Here is a 20760-nt window from a genome sequence, read left to right on the forward strand (position 1 = left end):
TGACAGTACTGTCCAACAATGAATAATTGAGTTATGTTAAAAAGATGACATATTCATAACTGCTGTCTACATATTGTGATCTAGGCTTCTTGATACATGGTTAGTGGCAAAGATTTGTCCTGTGTGCTCGTGAACATTAGCTTTGAAGTGTGGAAATGTAATGCCTTGTTGAGAGTGAGCGGCCGAGCCCTCACGATGACCTCGGTTTACACCAATCCGTTTTTGTATGCATGTAAGTATGTAGCCTGGTGGAGTGGAGGGTTTCTTTCAAAAACACATTTCCAGCTCTTTGGTGGCATGAAGGGGTTAAGGATTATGGCAAGATTTCACCATAGTTGCCAGAACTAAAAAAGCCTCTTATCCACTCAGGACCTTGAATCTACTTTCCAGCCCTAGATTTTGTAATCACTTGTAGATAAGTGAACAGGTAATGGCCTCTTTGAAAAAAATGAGTTAAAGACAAGAGTGGTTAATTTTTAGCAGCTGTACCTTGAGAGCTGTGATTTGAATACCTATGTTCCATGATATAAATTATTCGCTAGTGGTTCTAAAGTGTTTTTTAATTTTATTTTTACATTTGAGGATGTGAGGTGAATAGCTCTGTTTGAGCATCTGTACATGTACCCCCCCCCCTATGATCAGGGTACACAGCTGCATCCTGATGGTAAATGGAAGCCATCTGTCTTTAATTCCTGGAGGCCCAAAGCATGACTGCTCAAAGCACTGGCAGGCACCTGGGTCACTTAGCATCACAGCAATTCTGTGAGTGGCCTGGGCTTCAATTTCCGATCAGATCACAAATCCCTGCTGAAAGTCTAGGTGATCTCAGGTGATCTCCCGGCTCACCCTTGAGATTCAGGCTGTGGCTTTTCAGCTTCACTTCTCAGCATATGTAATCTTATTTGTGGATGATATGAATGGTAGAATAACGTTTGGAATTTGTATAATGTGGACAGGGGCGTTCAACACAGATCTTCTACGTACACCACCCTGCAGTCCAATCCCAGGTAATTAAAGCTTTCAAGAGGAAATTTTAAATATAGCCAGGACTTTTGTAGGTAAACACTACAAGGCAGTAGATCTCCATTAGTGGAGGTGGCCTGCGCAGTGTAGACTCTGAACAATATATTCCAGCTATACAAACTAGACTGGAACAAAGAGAGAAAACATGCAGAATGGTTATCAACAGCAAATATGTTTCCGAGTGTATACTCTGGCCTGCAGGCAGCAATATTGGGACTGCAGACAGCTTGTTCATGAATGGGGAGGAGAGGATTGTTATTCCAGAACACACGACAATGTAATAATACCACACCAGGAACATTAAGGCACAACAGGCAGAGCTAAAGAAAGACTCTTTGATGGCCTGTCATAGAAAGATCAAACAACCAGGTTGTGAGGTATGATAACTGTGTCCAAGAAGCTTAATATAACAAAGGTTCTTATTAACCTTGCGCTATCTCCTAGGCAGTGGCACTAATTGGTCACATAGTATTTCACAGACCTGGGGAGGAATAGAAAGTATTTGATGGTTGTAACCTATGTTCCATGTTTCATACGCACTTGGAAATTGCAAACCTACCGATACATCTAACCACTCAAAAAATTCAGAGGCTAAATACGAATTTTGCCTGAAGTTGTGGTATCTAGAAATGGAATACAGTTCATGTTGGAAATTTACTGAGCCTGAAATAGACTATGACTACAACTATCACTGTCCACTTGAAGAGTGGTTCATACAACCCAGAGTGAAGGGGACGCTTAAAGAGCCATTGACCCAGTGGAATCTTTATGAGCAAAGAGGGGCATTGTTGACATACAGCCTTGCTGGCATCCTGAGGCCTTGTTGGCATACAGCTCATGCCTCCTGCTCATGGACTGCCGCCTGCACAGCTCGTGATGGGAAGAAGAATCAGGACTGTCCCTATATCCACCCAAAAATCACATCCAAAACACCCAGACATCCAGTGTGTCTGAGAGACTGACACAAAGTTGAAGGACATGCAGGTTTCTAATTTTATCCAACAGCACTGAAGTCTTGGTTTGTCAGTCAGGACAGAGCGTGTGGGGTACAGTTACATTCGAAACCCACAAGACATTATAACAAAGTCAGGAAGAGTGGCAGAACCTCAACAGAGACCTTTAAAAAGAACCAGTACAAGGATCAGTTAACTGGACCCAACACTGAGAACAAAAAACAAGTTAAATTAAAATAATTTCTGCTTTCTCTGATGGCTAGCTAAATAACTTACTTACAGTAGAACCCAGGAACTCGACCATCTCAATACTTGACATATTCGGAGTTTGATTTCGAGGACATTTTGTCTCGGAGCTCGAACAAAACCCGACTCGTGTGACTTTTGTAAACAAAATACAGTTTGTGCTTCGGTCACATGCCGCTAGTTGGCGTTAGTTGCCAATGTTGTTCAATGGGTTTTAAACAATTTTGAGGCTGTGCTCCAAACTTTTGCTATATTTTTGTTGTTTTTTTGTACTGTTTTAGACAAAAAAACATGGGTCCCAGGAAAGACATAGCAGAAAAGCAGAAGAGGAACACGGTAAGAACAACAAAATAGTTTCAAAAATCCGATCATAGAGAAGTATGAAAAAAGCATTCGTGTGAAAATTGATTTGGAACTCAACTGCATCGCTTCTCGACGCTCCTTCCGGAACAAATTAGCGCCGAGTTCCGGGTTTCTACTGTACTAATACTCTACTTTTTTTCAAGAGGAAAAATTGTTTGTTTAAAAAACAACCTAACAAAAAAATTACCATAATGAATAGAGACAAAATGTTACATCATGAACACAACCTCCTCCATCTTGACTCAAGTCCACCAACACACACAGTTTCAGTCAGACCTAAGTGAATCAAACAGAGCTGTTAAAATGGCCGGTAACAAAGTGAAGCTCACCTCCTTACACATATGTCTTTAATAGTTCAATTCAGTACACTCTTCGTTTCTACCAGTTATGACACTCCACGTTTGACTGTGTTGTTTTAATGGCCCAGAAACAAGCCCCTTTCTGCGAGTCTGACTAGCAGTATTGGGTTTTGATAGGAGTCTGTTTGTAGTTCTCAGTGCAAGCAACTCATTAGTGTGGGAGCTCCTCGGTTTATCCCCAACTGTGACTGCACTTCTAATGTGACGCAGATGTTTCGTCTGATAATCTTGTTCCTCTAGAGCCTGCAGTGTGCCTGCTTCACATCTGCTTGTATATAAACTCGGTCATGGTCACACACACACACACTCCAAACAACACACACACACACACGTGCACTAACACAATTATTTGATTTCATTGCATTGGTCTTCCTGATCTGCAGGTAAAGCGTGCCTCACTGGAAAACTGTGATTTCCCCTCGGAGTGAAGCCATCCTTCACAGACACAGCACTGTCCCTGAGACGCTGGTAAAGCCAGGAATGCAGATTGAAACGTGAAAAATACCACCTCACCAGGATAAAACCCTCACAGACAGATACATAATTCTCTGCCTGAGTGAAGCAAATGGCAGCACCTAGTCCTGTGAATCCCCTTGCTTTAAGCTGCATGAAACCAAAATTCCCACCAGTGTGAAACATCATCACCCCCACCTCCCTCACCCCAAATTCACTGATAGAAAATGCAAAAGCAACCCAGAAATAAACCTCCGACAACAGGACGCTCTCTTTCTCTAAAGAAACATTTCACAGGCGCTTCGAAACTCTGCTTCGAAACTCTTTGGAGGCCCTGAGAGGGGGCGTGATCCACTGAGTTAAGGACATGCCACGTGCACCTGCGACCGAGATGACAAAAAGGCCTCTTGTGTGTCTGGACTCGAAGCAAGGGCACACAGAGAAAGATGGCACACCAAGAGGGTACACGCTGAGCTCTTGAATAAATTACTACTTGAGGCCTGGAGTGACACAAATGACGCTCAGCCACTCTTTCTAGTCACCCTGCTCCTTCTGTTGGCATACATTGTCACGGCGGAGAAAAGCAGCTTATTCAAATGACGGCTGCGGCTAGGAAGCAAAAGGGCAGATTTATATGTGCCGCGTTTAAGCCGCGCTTATATTTTCACCGCTCTGCAAATATTGTTTTTACCGACAACGCTTACGCTACGGAAATGCTTGGGCATAGATGTGTGTGAATGTTTCCAGCCATCTAGGTCACTGAATTGACTACTAGTAAGTCAAGACGAAGAGCTAAAAAACAAAACAAAACAAGTCTCAACACTCTGCTAAGGGAATTAATCAGTTTGTGTCAGTGGCGGGACAATTCCAGGCATTAAATACACGGGGGATGATTTCACCTATGAAGCCATGGAGCTCATTAGGGTCACATGTCATTGGAGTTTCGAGGTACTAGTTACTTCCACAATAAACGGTATTGCAGCAGCATTTTTGTAGTAGTAAGTAGTAAGCAACATCACGCAAGCACCGCTCAAGTGCGGTTGTTCCAGTTTGACACGCAAGCAGCACTTCACACCTCCTTCAAACCAATTGTCTTCTCGAACCAGAATGTATTCATTGTTATTATTGAAAGTGTCTCTTGTCCTTTAGATGGTGGTAAGGTTTTAACCCAAGCAGTTAGCTCTCCTATTCTCTGCCATACACTCATAGAGCGGTTTTATCTCACCAGTGTACAAGTGTCTGCATCGTGCTTTGTTGCTACTTTGCATTGTACACACTTGCCCTGGATCCTGTGCAGGAGCGAATGCACTTGTTGTCAAGGGTTCACCATAGCATCTCCAGATAACTCCAGCAAGACAAAGAAATTCTCAGTACTGCTCTGGGTTGTTTGTTTTTTTTTTGAGTGCAGCATGCTACAGACCTTCCCCCAAAGCTGTGCCGCCCTCTCCGCCAGCTGTTTGAAGTTGTTCTCCACTTCATTGTTGCTAGTGAGAGGCGGGACATCCGTCCTGGGGGAGGAGCTTCCACAGCAGCTTCCTTCTCTCTGCTCGTTATCTCTTGGAAATTAGAGGCAGACACCTTGTGTATTGCCTCAGCCTTGCATGCTTTCAGGGGAAAACACCTGAGCAAAGGCTTCACTTCATTTATAGCATCCTCAAATCACCTGCCTGCCCGTGACGAGACAAAAGCTGTCAGTCTTCGACACGAATGTATAAAAGTTTCATTACTCTAGGCGATAAACGGTTTATCACTGCGTTATGAAGTATTGATTTTGGGTCCTTCTGCAGGAGAAGCTTTCAGTTTTATCTTCTGTGCTGTTCTGTCTGTTTTTTTTTCTCTTTCTTTTATGTGTGAATATTGCAACTTGCTTCAGAGGGATAACTAAGGCTGGATTGGAATAGAGTTGACAGGAGAAATGGAAGCTTAGAAGGGAGCTCTGGCCATAGTGATCAGATAACACGGACTTAACAGACTCCAGCTTTTAGGTTCCCTTGACTTCAAATACAAACAAGTGTCCTTGAATTTTGTGATTTTGGTCAGAAAAAAAAGAATGCAGATAATAGTGCATTTGGACAATTTTCAAGCCTTGTACTATATTCTATGTACTTAATGTCAGCAACCGAATAATCCTCCGTTGATATTTAGTCAGGGACTGTTTTTTTAAGGAGAACAGATCAAAGCAAACCTCTCTTCCCCTTATGGGTCCCCTTTCCTGATCTCCTTCACTGTGACTTCCAAAACATCAAATCAATCTCAAACTAGAACTACAACAAAGTGAAGGCAATCAGCAGCAGATGTAATATAAAGTTAGCCCCTGTGGAGAAGCTGGTGCCGGCTATCTCCATGTTCATTAAAATCTCCACGCTGAGGCTCCTGTGTCACACTGTCTGCGGCCTGAGGGGGAACAAACAGCTGAGACAACAGCAGGAGAGAGTAGATAAGGGGGAAGATGAATAACTCTTCCAATCACTTTGCTTACTGACTTGCACACTCCAACCATCCAACGCAAGGCAGCGCTCGACTTGTTTCACTTGCCTTCCCAGAGGTAAATATCTGTGGTAAGCTATCCCAGTGTTTTTCGTGCACTCCAGAAGGTTCCTAAAATATAAAGTTCCTAGATGTGTATTTGTGTGTATGGGCAGAATACCCTTTTTAGCCTTTATTTTCCCTAGACCAAATATGTCTACCTCTGGGGGGTTGGGGGTGTACAAAATTCAAGTCAAGGTCATAAAAATGTTTTTATAGGACCTTCCGAAATCTTTACAAATCCTTAAACCCATTTTTGTCTCACAAAGGCAGAGCAAATAACCCAATCCCCAAAAACCCACAAAAACATAGAATTTTAGCTATGTTAATTGTCACACTCCATGTGGAGAGATACTGATCAAGATGATATAGAATATTTGAATAGTCTTGACATTCATTTGTGTATATTCCCTTTGGACCTGTGTGTTTGCTTTGAAAGCTGTCTATACTCATACTGAAAGTCAGTTCAGATTTGGCCATTATGAGCTAGGCTGGCTACCAGAGTTAATTGGTACCATATAACTTAAGAATTGGACTCATTATTGTAATTCGCTGGAGACCAGAACAGTTGCTGGCTCATGGTGCACACAGAAATTGGCAAGGAAGCTCTGATAGCAGCTATAGCCATTTATCTGGCTAGTCAGCTGGTTCATTGTACAAAAATCCCACTACCTTTGGTGCACTTTTGATCAGAGTTGAACCAAAATTTCTCTATAAAACTGTGGGAGCTATGATAATAAGGGATTTTAGCATAAAATTCTGTACACAAGATAAAAGTGAGATAAGGGCTAGCAGAATTGGATAAGCTAATGTCTAGTTAACATGGAAATAAATTATTTACATCACTAAAAGTGCAGATGCAACCCAGTTTAACCTCTGCTCTAAGAAATGTACTCTGGTGGAACACATTTCCACTTTGCACCCTTTACTGAAGTGTGTTTGCTGTTGTTTATCTTTTAAGCAGTTCCAGTTCGTGTAAAGAACTCTGACCAAAATATAGGTTAGTTTGGGGTTGAGTTAATAAACCTTGCACACCAGGAGCAGAGGGGAATAATCGTAGCGGAGACGTGATGAGTTCTTTAATTAAGTACTCGACTGTGCATCTGAGTTCACCGTTAGCGGAACACAGAATTAGCAGTGCAGCTAATGAAAATGGCACTGCTTTAATACCAGTTACATAAGCGCGACCTCTTTGATCTTTCGCACCACCGCGATGAGCCAATCGCTAAAGTTTGAAGCACCTGTAATAGGTCGGATGGGCTTCTACAATACCGAGCTTAGCAGCACAGCGATTTGGAAGAGGAAAGTTACATTTGACCCAATTGGTGAATTTGAGTTGATCTTTTAAAGGACTCTTGTGACGTGGCATGTTTGAAGCTTCCTTTGTGTGGGCAAAGTGAGATGGCACAAGACACATCTCTGCCAGGCTGATATCTAATTAAGTTTGCAGTTGTGAAGCCAATAATCTGGTGTACTGAAATACGTCAAAGAAAACATCTAATCAGTCCTCTGAGACTGGATGGGGACGGTACTCGCTTTGAACGAAGATAATTGAAAAAACACGTCAGGTCATGAAAAAAAGAACACCGGATTTCACATTAACAGCTCGACATCGGTCTTGCCAAAAATGCTAAATGATGAAAATATTTGTTTCCCCTATTTACATTTAATCGTCCATGAATTACTGGAGGACTTTTAGTTTGCAGCTGTCCAACTCATTGTTTTGATGGATGGCTTGAGAAATAGCTAGTGATTAGCAGTGAAAATTGCAGTGAAATTCATGCAGGTTGCACGATTCCTGATAATACTCGGTGTATTTTGGTATTATTTGCAGTACTGTAGCCTATATGAGAGACAGAAATAGCGCAGAAACAATCCAAACGTATTAATGAAATACTTATTTAATCATAAACAAAACATATCTTAAATCTTATAATGACTAAAAATTAACGATTATTTCTTCGTACAAGCACTCTCACACAATTAAAATTCTTTCATTTGTGGCATCTGTTCAGTTTCTTGAGAAGTTACCCAGAAGCCATCACTTTCTTGTTAGGTTCCTCTGGATAATATTCATGCTTTGTGCCTAGTGAAGTTGATTATGTAGAAAAAAAAAAACTAGCCTATGTGTGATGAAGGAAATATGCGCGAGCTTTGAAATACGATGTCGTACGTGTACAGTATATAACTGACATGGTCATTCGTATCCCATCATTAAATCATTAAATTTGCATGGTTCGTGTTTGCAGCACCATGCATTTGGCCATGGAAGCTTGGAATGAGTGAGTCAGCCATAAGAGACATCAATAATTCAGGCCCTCTTGCATGCCTGTTTGTCTGTGAACGGCTCTGCTGAGTTCCCTGTGTAAAGATGGATTACATACCCAAATACCAAACTACAGCTCTCCTCGGGCATTTAAAGAGGCCAGCCCGAGGTCCTGTGACTCCGCCTTGCTCCTTTATTAGTGTGCTAGTCCCTCTCGGTCAGTGTGCACAAGCACAGCCCTCCTGTGAGCTCTGCCCCCAGGCATCAACACTGCCAATAAATCTCCCATCAAGCCACTGCCTGCTCTCTGACTCCTCATCATCACTGCTTGCCCTCAGGTTCACAAGACCACAGGCAGCAGGGGCGCACATGGTCATTTTAAAACCGATGCATGGCCCCCAACAGTATATTGTTTGTTCACCATCTCCACCCTTTCCAAAAGATTTTCATCATTATGTCACGTCTTGGGTTCTTTAGGAGGTGTAAGACCAAAACATGTTTTCTGGCCTATTGAATTGAAATTCTAAATGTTTTTGAAAAAACAGTTTTAGCTATTTTTCTTTCTTCCTCTTTGCAATGCACACCCCCCTCCCCCCCCCCCCCCACACACACACACACACACACACACACACACACACAATCTCTTTCCATTCATCTTTCTCCATTTCTCTTCTCTGCCTTTGCCTTCATGTTTCTCAGAGCTCAGGTGTTGGAGAGAGTGCTTGCTGGTCATCTTGGCTTGCCTCTCTTTGTCTCGGACCATAAATCAGTAGGCATTCAGCTCTCTGCTTGCCTGCAGCGTAAATTCCCTCCCTAACACCACATTCTTCCACTTTGATAGATGAGACGAGGGGCCTGTTGTCTGCTGACATCTCCACTGCTTTACTGTCAGCGCCAGACCGTGCGGCTAAGAGAATAGATTTATTTTAGCCTACATCTGAGATCTCTGCTGCCCTATTAGCACCCGGATTTACACACAGCTCCTTCTGCCAGGGCAAGGGGTTTGGGCACTGACATCCTTTCTTTGTGCTGCTTTGCACAGCTGACACTGTGTCCGAGCTCTGGATGATTGACAGAGGTTAATGATTAAACCAAACTCCACTGACAAGGTGGAAACAGTGCTGTGATGATCTTATCTGGTTTATGCACAGTGCTTCAGATGTTTACATGGATAGCTACAGGAAGACATCCACTTTCCCATAACAGCAGAGTGGATTCACTTTGGTCCCCAGGGTGGATTCACATTTTTTTTTCCCTCTCTCGTTTGGCTAAAATGTTGACTACAGTTCAGCATACCAATAAATGAAAGGCCTTCCATGGGACCTTTCTCTAATTAATATTTGGCTCCCTCACAAGCTACTGCCCACATGTATTGGAGTTTATTGGGCCTTCTGTCAGTTGACTTTCACTACATACCCTGCGGTTCACCACACATACTCTGCTGTTCCCCTTCTCTTTTTAAACGAAATCAAGGGAGATGTAAGGTTCAGAACACAGTCACCAGACCAATTCTTCCATTACCTTGAGGATTCTACAGTGCAGTATGTCAAAGACTTTGGACCCGTCTGCTATTCAAGTCAGGCGGTGTGTCACTACCTCCAAACGTTGCTGTTGTGTCCTACTGATTCTTATTCATGTACTCAAGAGATTGATTTGTGTCAGGTCAATGTATGGTTAAAGTTAAAAAGTATTAGGACCCATTGGTGAGATTTAAATGAAACAGGGTTGGATTGACATTCACATTCTTACTATCAGAAAGGACTAGTCCCTGTGATGTCATATTGGTTCATATGGGGTTGTGTACAAAATATCGATCATGATATTTCATGCAAATACCGTGAATACACTCTTACCGAAACATGGCTGAATCGCTATTCACCATCTTTTATATTCTTTGCCCAGTATGAACCATGCATTCAAGTTTATGTGCAGTATTTAACATTTCCAGCAGGTGGCACTTCAAAAAGAAAAAAAATCAAGCGGCTGTAAGAAAAATCAACACGTTTGTCTAGGAAAAAAAGCACTAGCTGTAAGCCCCTTCAAAATGTAAAGCTATATGTTGCTGGAGAAATGTCAGTTGCGTCATAAGCGCAAGTGATTCTACATTGTAAGTTCTAATAATATTCCTAGTTAAATCCGTTCCTGTTAGTGTGAGGTTCAACTATTTATTTTGTAATTATTTTTTATTTTCTTTTGTTTCTCTTTATTGGTACTTTGAATTTATTCTCCCCATTCAATTGTGTTATTGGTCTTTATTTGCTATTATTTACTATTGTATACTACTACTACTACTATACTACTACAGCAACAACTACTACTACTACTACTACTACTACTACTACTACTACAGCAACAACTACTACTACTACTACAGCTACTACTACTACTAATAGTAATAACAACAACAACAACAATAATTATAATAATAATCATAATAATCATAATATTTAGCTTAATAAAGTGTATTTGTATAATGGACTATTAGGCTTGGTATCGTATCGTGATGCCTGTATCGTGATACTTATTGCATCATATTATCTATTGTATCATGAAATGATCGCAATACCCGTATTGTAATACTTATCATGTCATGAAATTACAAACCTAGTTCTAAGCGTAAGGCAAAAAATATTGATGAGCTAGAAGAGCTTGTAGAGTAAATGTCCCTAAAACCTCCTCATCTCCTTTTTTGCCATTCCCTAAAGTTGAACCATGAAACTCAATGACTTGGCTGGTAGTTTTGTATTAAGGCTGGCTGGTGAACAGAGAAGATTTAGCCTCATTTACATCATTTTCTTTCATTTGAGGTAAATCAGTCCCTCACTATATGGTCCTTCTCTTTAGACTAATTACACCATATGTGGTTGAACACATATTCATACTTCACAGAGCATCAGTTTACTGAGAAGTCAACCCATAGTTCAGTTGGTAAATTTGACCTAGTTCATACATAAAACACTGAATTGGGTTCTATTCGGTTATATAGGTTTTCACCGGATAAACCAACAATGGCCCACTAGACACACACACACACACACACACACACACACAAATCACATATCTATTCACCTGTCTTTGAATTGCTGCTTTCAATTGATAGACGTCAATGAACGATGTTTAATTTATCAGCTCTAACCCCTAGGGACAAGGACATGGTAAAATGGGAGTGTTTTGCAGGCTCACTACAGTGCTGCAGTGATCACACAAAGTGCTGCACCTTCGTCATAATTAAGCCTAACCAACACCCCTGTCCCCCCATCCATCCTCTCCAGACCCTTGCTGGCAGCTTCAGTAACAAAACATTTTCAGTGAATATATTCTTTCATACAGCTCAAGGAGTGCGCCACCCGGAGGCTGAGCACAGCACTGCGGGCAGGGTGTGCCATTGGGACCACGAGTGCCAAACTACTCCCATTGCCGTATTACAGTTTAATGTAATGTGGTCGAGCCCATTCAGCTATTATATTACTGTTTACACACACTCAAAATCCACAGTGTGTGATTTTCAAGGCAGCTGATGGTGCTACTGTGGATTGCTTGGAAACATGGTAATTGAAAATACTAAAAAATAAATCTTAATTGCATCTCAATCTTAATGGAAGGCTGAAAAATTGTTAAGCATCACCACGTCTCCCTCTCTATCTATCTCCCACCCCCTCTCTCTATCTCTCTATCTCTCTCTCTCTGTCTCGGTGCTTGGAAGCATGTGTGAAGTTGAGATTGTCTTGTCTCTTTGTATTTGCAAGTCTGACGTGCAACAGAAAGGCCATTATCAGTGCTGTAGAGCTTGAGGAGGACTGCGCAGGCCAGGTCCTAGACTCCGAGGTGTCTGCCTTTGGTATGAACACACAAACACGCATTTAGGATCCTCTTGACTCTTTTTTGCGCTCTCAGAGAAAACACAAAATGGTAATGCACTATGTAATTGGGGTTGTTTCTTGGTTACAACGTGGCCGTGTGTGTGGTCTAAATGGACAAAAATAAGAAAGAAACAAAGATACTTTTCTTACCATTTATTAATATGATAAAATGAGCTGAAATTACCACTGACTAGTATGCAGGACTAGGAGCACCAATGAATAATTCATTGGTGTCGTTGTTATTAATGCAACACAGTATGAGGACCAAAAACATTGGGGCTGTGACTGTAATGTAACAAGCAACAAAGAAACTTCATTGAAATCTTGAGGTGACTGTAACTGGATGGGGGTGAGAACTGTAATCCTGCATGTTTACATCCACTTGATAGCAATGTACAAATGCACAATGTACAAATAATGACCTTTCTTAAATGCATTTTGCAGGTGTAGCAGAGAGGTGCATTTCTTCACAGCAGTTGGGATGTGTGTCCCTTCTGGCACACCATAGCGCTCCCTCAGTAATTTATTACAGGTGACTCATTTCTTATAGTATCTTTGCTTTTTAAAATGTATTTCAGCCTGTTAGCATTGTGGTTTGAGTTTTCCTGAGTTTTCTCTTTGGGCTGGGTGAAGAGGTCACGAGGTAGAGTGTGGTCTTGCTTCAGTAGAAGTCCTGCGTTTGGTTTCAGCAGTTTGGGAGTTTTCTGCTTTCTGCCCTTTGTGTAGGCCTAACTTTCTTCCTTTAGAGGTATGTTGGGTTTTTTTTTCTAGTGTATTGATTGCAATGAATTTTAGTACAGCCATGGTATGAAACTGTTTTATTTTTTTAATGTTTATTTTATAGGTAACCATTGCATCTTGGTCTGTTTGGACTGTATAGTGGATACAGACCCTTTATGCTACAGTCCACTGAGAGATGGATAAAGCTACTGTTTTGAACTGATTAACTATTCTTAGCCATGAGGATTAAAATTTTTGTTTTTAAGTTTAGAGATATTAGATATTTGTTTAATTGCATGTTTTATGATTCAAGTGTTCAAAATAATATTTATCTTTTCATTTTTAACCTTTAATTTTTCTTTAACCCAGTGTATCTATCTGAGCAATAGTCTGATGCTTTTTTTACTGTCTCGTGTGCTCTTGCAGCAGCTGGTAATAACCTTGGCCTCTCCCCTTTGCAGTGGGTTGTGTTTTACGTTTTATTCTCCCCCAGTGACCAACCATTGTGTCTGCTGCTATGAGAGGCTCTATATTAGCAGAGCTGTGTTAATAACTCTTTGTACTCTGAAGTGCCTAATATTAGCATAACATAGCATAACATGATTATTTTAAATGTTTATACAGATTTGAAATAAAGCCACACAATTCAATTAGTTTATTGCTTAAAATAAAGCTTTTTTGATGGCTTTGAAAGCCACATTACGACTTTTAGTAGTAGTAGTTAAAATAGCGCTTGCTGTTTTAATATTTAAAGGCTCCTCCTTAGACTCACACAGGCTATTTTGAAATCCAGTCCATTACTAGGAATGAAATCCAACTAGTTGTAGTAGTTCCCTCCCTCTGTGCACTGCAGGTGACGGACAAACGAATGCTGCACATGCCACCCAGTCTAGTCACCCAGTGTTGCCACCCAGTCTAGTCACCCAGTGTTGCCACCCAGTCTAGTCACCAGTGTTGCCACCCAGTGTTGCCACCCAGTTTCTCCTATGTTGATCCGCTATGGTGTTGTTTCCACACAGCGCACATTTTGACGAGATGTCTTGCATTGTGGCCCATTTGTTACGCACCTGTGCGATTGCTGTCTTTTCAAAAGTCGGACAACTATACAGTATCGGTTGTAGTTACCCTCTACACCTGGCACATCTGGAGATTGTCTCTTTCAGTGTCTATTTCATCATGAACCTGTATGTGCATATGCAGATGGTGAGGTTGCACACTTCTGCGAGTTTTTATTTTGTCACTGAGCATATAGATGGGATTCTACTGCTGCTAAGGTGCTGGTGAGAGAGAAGGAAATCAGATGGGTGCCCGAGTTCCTTGGTGGTAGATTTCTGAGTGCTTTGAGGGGCTGTGGAAGAGGCTGTAAGAGGAGAAGGAGTCCAAGATTAATGGAAAATTCTAACACTTTTCTCAAAGAAGGATTTCCTGCTCTTTTTTTTTTGTAGTTTTTCAGTGGCTTTTTTCTTGTGACGTGTTCTCTTCTGCTATAACTCTTCTGCTATAGTTACTCAGTTTGAATGTGTGCTGGTGAAACAGGGGGCAGGAGCAAATGATCCTGCCCCTTCTGTAACTGTCATGGATCCTTTGTGTCGAGTTGCCACCACGCCATGGGCTCTTGCACCACTGCTTTCCAGTTCAATATGTTGATCGTGTTTCTCTACATCCTTGTTGTATTATTTCAACTATGCTTATCTTTTGTAGTAGCGGCTAGCTAGCCTAGTTTTTTGTTTTCTGACACTTCCTGTTTGGATTTCTTTTTCCACTCAGTTGTTTTGATTCTTTAGTGTCTTTGTACTGTGCTTGTCTAGTCCTCTCATTGTTCTGTGTATTCAGTCTGCCTGACATCTGCCATTACTGAATGCTGCACCGTCTCACAACAGGCTCTGCAGGTAACGGACTTGATTCGCAGGATGGAATCGGCTAGTTTAGCCATTTTCCATAAGCAATAAGCAGATCAGTCAACTCCCCCCAGAACATGCTCAGCAGTCATAGAATTCCCAGTTTCTTCCCACAATACTATAAACCTCAAACCGTAGAAATAAGATGGACAATCTAGCAAATGATTTATTGCAATTTGCATTTTTATTACCCACAAAGGACCTGAAGTTCTCACAGACTTCTGAATTGCATTTACCACCTTGCCACCATTGGGAGAACATGAGGTTGGACTATAGCAATTCATGGCTATGTTCTAGAATGTTCCAATCATCCACCAGAGAGCAGTTCTTCCTGAGGTGAAGTGTTTGACCTCAGATAAGGTATTCACTGCTGGATACCCCCCCCCCCCTCCCTGTTTTCCACATATTGCAAGCTTTATTTGTATGGATCAGTAATGGCTTTTTATCCCAGCCTATTGCTAGGTACCTAAACAAGAATTACAAGAGGAGATGTGGAGATGTCCTGTGATGTTTTAACATGTTTTAGCTTATGTTCCTCTCAATTCATTTATACAAGTTAATAAGAGAAAGCTTCCCCAAAAATTAAGTCTCCCAGGTTTTAGGCTTGTGAATTTGAACCTATGGGGGTTGAAAATTACAGAGATGCTAACAAAACTGACAATACCTCTATTATGATGCAGCTGGTCATCTGTAATTTAAAGAGCTGTGTAATGATGGAAGTCAGGCACAAGGCCATAGTGTTGGATTTGTGGGGCTGGCAGGTGCATAGAGATTGGCTATCTGACTGGGATAATTTACACAAGTTCATCCCATAGGCTGAGGCTGTGTAATCCTTGGGCAGTCATGGCCCTAGCACTGAAGCAGTCAAGGAACGCCAATGGAACGCCATCACCAGAAGGGGACCCACAAGATCCTCAGCAGGGTCCCTGCCAAATGTACCTTCAGACCACAGCCTCCCGTCAGCTACATACTAAAGCTGTTCCCATCTCCTGTAGGGGTCCAGGAGATGCCTCACCACATGTTGGATGTCCATCGATGTTGAGGGCGGTAAGAGGTGCGTTATAGGAGACAGCATCCTGCAGGAGTCCAAGAACAGGCCTGAGGAGAGAGACATACTCTGAGAGTGTGAGTGAAGTCGATAGGTTCCCCAGGTTGATCTTGGATGGTCTGATGCAACTTGTTGAAAGCATCTTGAACAACCTTGGGTTTAAATTCTTGATGTAGAGCCATATCCTCTCTCCATGTCTGTGCACCAGAGCATCATTCTATTGTTGACTAACCTGTGCCCAGATGGTGAACTTACCCAAATGACCTCAGCAACAAATATCTTCTTTGGTGCCTGGTCACTTGCTGTTGCATTTGAGATCGCCCGGTTGATCTCACAGAGGATTTGAACAATCAAGCAGGTGGGCTCGATGGGGTTTTTTTCTTGACAGCGGATGTTTAAGGTCACAGGTTCTTGATAGGATATCAGCTTTGCCATTGTTAGATTTTAGTGCAAAAAGAAATTGTGAACTGAAAACCATATAAAAGAAATGAACCCATCTCGCATGGTGAAGAGAAAAGCATTGGGGCCTCTAGATAAATTATTGATTCCTGTGGTTGGTATAGACAATGAATGAGTGAAGGTACCTCTCCAGCCAATGATGTCACACCTCAAGAGCCAACTCGATAGCCGGGAGCACCTATTTTCTGCTTCCTTGGTGCTGGGAAAGATTGGTTCTGCAATGAGGTCCAACTGAGCAATTCAAATTTTTTGCAAGAGAGATGCTAACTAAACTGCCTCAGACTAATGGCAAAAGGTGATCTTTCATTTTACTCTGTTCCTCTGTAAGTCTACACAAATGAGTCATGAGGGTAGCAGCTTAGTGTTCGTTTAACCCAGTCCAGTAGGACACTGCAGGCCTATATAAGCAGTAGTGATCTTGTGTGCTGCCTATTCAGCACACGCGTAACTGATTTGATCTAGTACGTGTGTTCCTGATTACACAGCACAGGTAAGGGCACAGGTATGTTTTCACAGGCTGTATTACAATTACAGAATGAGTTTCTCTCATGTTTCTCATTTGCATTTGGAAACGGTACATGCATATCATCCAATTCCATCCAATTCCTTTTAGTTTTAGAATAACACTCGTCACGGTGGGGAGCGTCGCAAGTCGAAACCACTTTTAAGGCATATAGGAATCCTGCGGCGTGGTCCACACTGGACGATCGGGGGAAGTGTGTGGGACGTGGTGCGCGAGCAGCTCGGCCCTGAGCCTCTCTGCTTACGTTGGATGCTTTAAAGAGGCCCGGGAAGAGTGGAGCACCGGGGGTGACCTAATGAAGGCAAGGTCCAGCTGTGCCCGGGCAGTTTCTGCAGTCACTGCGTATCTGCGTGCCGCTACACGTCCTGGGTCACACACACCCAACTGCGGTGGACAGCCCCATACTGGGCCCAGAGAATGAGTAATAGGTTTTTGCACACACCACTGGAATATCTCGCGAGTTATAATTCGCTTGCCAATGGTTTTTACTTCAGCCTTAAAGTATAGGGGCTGTGACATGACAGTGGGTTTTGCGCTACTGCACAATGAGTTAGATAACCTTTTCTTAAATTTGCTTAGATTCTCTTCCCTGCCACTTGTGCATATGCGCCCACACAAAGCACTGTCTCTCTCTTAATAACTGTATGTTAACATAGTATAGAGGGAGGAATGTGTATATGATGGGAGTAGCCTCTTAGTAGAGTCTGCTGTAAAGATGCCTTTTTTTAGACATGTGGTTTACATCGAAAAGGCAGGAAGCGCTGACATTTCTGGAAGCTGTCAAACCAGATGGGTGTGCATCTCTCAACTGTCTCTGTTGCCACAGTCCTAAATTCTGCGAACATCTGAGTGTGATATCCCAGAAGCTTTGCATATACCACAACTGAAAGGACTTTCATTGCTTTTTCGTCCATACAGTGAACACTCTCTCTGGACACGTTTCCCACTGAAATACGTTGCGTATCGTTTATACATTCTCTGGCAGTTCATCTGATTAATTACTTTTGTACACCTTGGAAATATTTCCTCTGCTCAAAATCTGTGAAATTGCATTGGATACAACACAAATGGTGAAAGTATTTATATACTCATAAAAAAATAGAAGAGTTTCTTTGATTACAAGGCCCTGAGAAATGTCCCTGCTCACAGGGAATGTGCTAGAAAAACCTGTATGCACACCCTTAGGAATGTGTACCAGCCCACAGCCGAATATCAAATCAGACAATAGTTTTTAACTCTGTTCTCTGAGCAAAACATCCACTGTCCTAAAGTTTAGCACTGTTTACTCTTTAAGGCAGAAAGGTAGGAACATCTAGGGACACTGAAGAGGAGTGTATGTCTTTCGCGGGCTTATCTGGAGAGCATTTTGAAGGGTGAAAAAGACTACGACAGCGCAGAAGCTCGAGAGGTAAATAAGAAGCATTTGATGAGTGTTGACTGTTCTTGTGGCCCATGGTCTTTTTGAGACAGCGGTGTGATCGAGGATTTTAATTTTAGCTAATTAGGTTTCTTTAAAAACAAATACATAAAACACCATGGTAACATAAAAGTGAAAAAAAAAAACCAAAAAGCCTTTTTAACAAGTTGTATTAAATACGAGTATATTCAATTCAAAGTGCACTTTGAATACTCAGTAATTTGATTCTGACGTGTTCTCTTCTGTCCTTCAGTGCTCTGAGAGACTGCAAAAGCAAGTGACATGTGCTAGTAACTCAGAAATGCTCAGTCTGATGAAAGCGTCTCCCACCTCCAACCCCTGCAGTGCTATGATAATAAAGTTGTTAGCCAAGAGCTAAAAGTTAATGACTCTGATCCAAAGAGGTGCAATAGGTGACAGTGATTCTATTCGTGCTGTATCATTCTGTTTTTAATGGTTACGCGTGTTGTGACTTGTGAGTCATGAAATGAAAAGGAGACGAAAGTGTTCAAGGAGGCAACGCGTCTCTTAGAACCGCTGCGTCCGTTCCGCATAGCCACCGAGCCGGTCAGGCATGAGTCTAATTGCCCTTGAAGGTTCAAAACATCCGGAACATTCCTTTGGCCATTTGCCAAGGAGCAATGCATGTCAGCAGTGTGCAGATAGCAGCTCAATGATCCATACAGTATCGGCCAATTTCCATATCAATTAATGACAATGAAAGGAAGGTCTCAGATGCTGGAATATAATTACTATCGATTGGTTCCCCTCACGCATGGGTCAGTCCATCACTGTCTATCACTCCCCGTTTATCTTCAACTCTCTCGCAGGTCTGCGCTTAGAGACAGGCCATGGAGGAGGAGTTCACGAAGCCGGGCTGCCCAGACATCATTACGCAGCAGCAAACGAACAATGTGGCCGCAAGCCACCCCGCCGATAAGAAGTCATCTGAGCCGAGGTCAAACGGCTGCATGCAGTGCTGCAGGAAGACAAGGAACTGTGTGATGAGCCCAGAATGTGGGCGGGCACTCAGCATCGCCAACGTCATCGCCATGTGTGGCATGTGTATACGCATGTGGACATGTAAGTTTTGCAACAGTGAAAAAAGCCTTTATAATAAGCCATTTTCATTAAAAAATCCATTTATTTAAACATCTAATTTTAAGTTATTCTAATTATAGTAATTATAATGGTATTTAAAGGTCATATAAGCAGTGACAATAGCATGTTGACTCCTATCCATTAAGTCGGAGCTGCATGTTCAGATCTGTTAATGAAGCATGGGCTTCTGTAGCTTTTTGTGCTGCACTTTGATGCCACAGTATGTTAGAAGAGAAGCATTCTTGGAATCCATTTAGATTCCAACATTTACACTTTCACATCCACCTTGACACTGCAAACAGTTACAACGAATGTGTTTGTTGGGGTTACTGACTGGGATTCATCTTGTGGAGCTCATTGTATACATTTGAGGCACATATCAAATGATTGCTTTAATTAAATCAAGCAGCAGGGTTTGCAAGAGAATGTGTGACTGAAGAACTTTAATGATGTTCTCACTTCTGAAATCGAACATTTTGGCTTTCCATTTCTTTGATTTTCATTTGTGCAGCCTGTCATGCCATCTGTCCATTCTGGAGATGTTCTTTTCATGTGTTTCCACAGAGATTGCTTGAACCCAGACCTTTCTGTGGCCCGATAACCGCCACACAGAACCAAGAACCCAAACACAACGAAGATCAAAAGAGGACATCAAGCTTCTGGAATCTAACTGTTAAAACTCCACACTGACTTTATTATGACCAACAATCGACTCCATTACAGAGGAAACCAATTATGAAAAAGGGGAATTTAACAATAAATCTAGAATATAAATAGGGGAAGCTGAATACCTGAAAATGCTACAACGTGATGGTCTTGACACAGATGGCAACCTCCTGTTCCTTTCTGCACAGTGTGCCTTCAGGTTCTACTCAAGACTGCTCTGCCCAGGCAGGCATAGCTGTAAGACACGCACGAGTGCCTGAAGTTGAACAATCACAGAATCCCAGTGCTTGATTTTAACAGGCCACCACTCAACGGCACAGTAAACACCTCAGGGACCTGCTCAGGGAGCTGACAACAGGGCTTGGCTTTTCCTTTCCAACTGCATTTGGGCACAGAATACTGATCACAGGGTTAAAATTATAATCAATAAGTGAACAGGATGGAAGATACTGTTGCTACTGGAAGCCACATCACTGCCTATGTCATATGTCATATATTGCTATGATTTATAATGATCTTTGGTTTACATGTTCTCATCACAGCATATGAATATTGTATTTATTTCTTCACCATTCACCTACAAGTAATACCTTTTCCCCTTTTAATACCCCCCCCCCAAAAAAAAAAACAAAACAATCAAACAATAAATGATAGATAATATATGTATAATCTGTGTGAAGGTCTTTCCTCCTGTGAGGTCGATGAAGAACAATTCCAATTTTGGTGTATTGAACAAATAAATTGTGTTCTGTCACTAAATCCCAAAGCTGGCGATTTTTTGCTAAATTCTTAAGAATGCGTCTGGGCTACATTGAGCGTCTGGGCAAGATTTGCACATTTCCAAGAAAAAGGATGAAATCTTTTCATCTACTGCTTCTT

At 41.9% G+C, this 20760-nt stretch overlaps 1 long non-coding RNA gene across 1 annotated transcript; it reads left to right on the top strand.

Annotated features, from left to right (window-relative positions):
- The first annotated feature begins 17894 nt into the window (after positions 1 to 17894).
- Positions 17895 to 20543, top strand: LOC143508916 (uncharacterized). The gene is made up of 3 exons (XR_013129534.1): positions 17895 to 18105; positions 18945 to 19197; positions 19780 to 20543. It is a non-coding gene; the product is annotated as an uncharacterized LOC143508916 (long non-coding RNA).
- Positions 20544 to 20760: the final 217 nt, after the last annotated feature.

This window comes from Brachyhypopomus gauderio, chromosome 2 (genome assembly GCF_052324685.1).
Source record: "Brachyhypopomus gauderio isolate BG-103 chromosome 2, BGAUD_0.2, whole genome shotgun sequence".
NCBI classification, from domain to species: domain Eukaryota; kingdom Metazoa; phylum Chordata; class Actinopteri; order Gymnotiformes; family Hypopomidae; genus Brachyhypopomus; species Brachyhypopomus gauderio.